Source organism: Lepisma saccharinum, chromosome 18 (genome assembly GCF_977018435.1).
Source record: "Lepisma saccharinum chromosome 18, izLepSacc3.1, whole genome shotgun sequence".
In the NCBI taxonomy this organism is placed as follows: Eukaryota; Metazoa; Arthropoda; class Insecta; order Zygentoma; family Lepismatidae; genus Lepisma; species Lepisma saccharinum.
This window is the reverse complement of record NC_139246.1, coordinates 60,846,986-60,849,223: the sequence shown is the minus strand read 5'-3', so window position 1 is coordinate 60,849,223 and position 2,238 is coordinate 60,846,986.

The window sequence follows — 2,238 nt, the reverse complement described above, 5'->3', positions numbered from 1 at the left end:
AGATTATCGTATGCAACAAATTTTATTTGAAAAGTATTTGCATGTCTTGCCACCATTCTTCCAGGCGGACAAGTTAGCTACAAAGCATAGAATTCAAGATCGTTAAAATGTCGGACTCCGTGGCCTAGCGGTTAGCTCATTGCGCTGCGATGCTAGGGGTCCCGCTCGGGCATGAATCTTTGTGAGTGTCCATTCATCAATTTCATCCTATCATCACTCATCTCCATGATCGGAAATTAGCCAAAAAGCACAAAACGCGAAGTAAAATAAAGCAAATCAATCAATGAATGAAAATGAAGATCGCTTGTGTCTTGGCGTAGAAACATTGCACACTAGTTACAATCTGCATTTAAAATGCAGGGTGTCTCAAAACTGACACAGGTGAAAGTACACGATAATAGGAGCAAAAAAGTCTCTGTAAACATGGATCTGCAAACGAGCCGTTTTCAAGATAATCGCGAATGTGTGATTACAAGCCGAAGCTGACTTCATTTTTTGTGAACGTCATCCTAGTTCGTAAAATGCTTATAATGTGTGCAAATGTGTGGGTACAAACCGTCACTAACTTCAGGGTTTGTAAACGTCGTCCTAGTTGGTAAAATACCAATAATACAGTGTGAAAAATCAGGAGATCTCATTGCTTTTATTGAACATTCTACTTACTTTAACAAGGAATACAACACTACTTTACTAGTACGTATGTTCTACTTTACAATTACTGTACACTCGTACCTGTTAAAGGAGGTGTTCAAAGTGTCGCCCTTCCGTCTGAATGTAATACTGTTCGCGATTCCGCATTGAGTTTCGAATTCTTTCGAACACCCTCGGATCATTTCGGAATTGGTCACAAGCATGTACAATTCTCTGTTCCAGTTCTTCAACCGTGTAAACGGGAGTGTTGTACACTACGATTTTAGAGGTGATTCCAGACACAAAAATCGAAAGGATTTAGATCCGGTAACCTTGGAGGCCACGGTACAGGCCCGTCTCGACCTATCCATCTTTGATGATATCTGCATGTTAGATGTCGTCTCACAGCAGCAGCAAAATGTGCCGGTGTTCCATCATGCATGTAGCACATACTCTGACGTGGATCAAGGGAAACATCCTCAAGCAATCCTGGAAGATCATGCCGCAAAAACCGAAGGTACCTCGGTTCATTGAGTATTCTTGGAAAAATATGTGGTCCAATGAGACGATCACCTAGTACCCCTAACCACACATTCAATTAGAAACGTTGCTGATGTGGTGCCTCATGAACAGCATGTGGGTTTATTACACTCCAATCATGAGTATTATGAAAATTAAAAATACCATCGCGTGTGAACCCCGCTTCGTCTGTGAATAAAATGTTACTTGCAAAACGAAGGTTGAGTACAACCTGTTGTTGCATCCACTGACAATTCGTCACTCTAGGAACACAATCCCTATCAATCAGACACTGAACTCGTTGGAGGTGGTAAGGGTAGAGTGAATTCCGATGTAACATTCTCCATACACTACTACGGCTTACTGGCACTTGTGCGGCAATTCTCCTCGTCGAGGTTCCTGGAGATTGTTCTACTGCTTCCAACACCATGTCCTCAACTTCAGGCGTAATACGTGCAGGTCTACCTGCTCTCCTACCATGTTCGATGCTCCCATGATCTTTGAGGCGATGATGTACTCTAGTAAATGTGCGATGTCTAATCTAAGATTAGATGTCAGAAATAAGGTGCCAGAAATATTTGTATTTGGGAGGACACCTTTTCCAGCATCCTTGCGACAAGGTACGTGCTTATTTCAATTGTAATTGTAACTGTAATTGTGAAAAGTGGAAACATTACAAAACAAGCGGTTTCTGTTACGGACTTCCTGTAACGCAATTTTCCGGGACCTGTTGCATGACGGGACCGCCGAGCGGCCGACGCTCTTGCACTAAAAGACTTAACAGTGTATTAATCGAAAATCGTGGCAATATATGAATTGTAACTTATTTCTTCATTCAGCTGACTTGAAAATTGTTCAAAGTAGGCTACCAAAATACTCGATACCATCAAGTATTTGGATCAAATTCTTGTGAATAACTTCTTAAAATTTTAATCATTTCTGCTTTCTTTTATATAGCTTAGGTTTTTGAAAGCTTTTAAAGTAAACTAGCGCAAGCAACATCATTTTATGGCCTATCGTTATCCCACAAACGCAATTTTTGGAAATTTTCAAGAAGGGGGATAATTTTCAAAATTTATGTATGTTCCC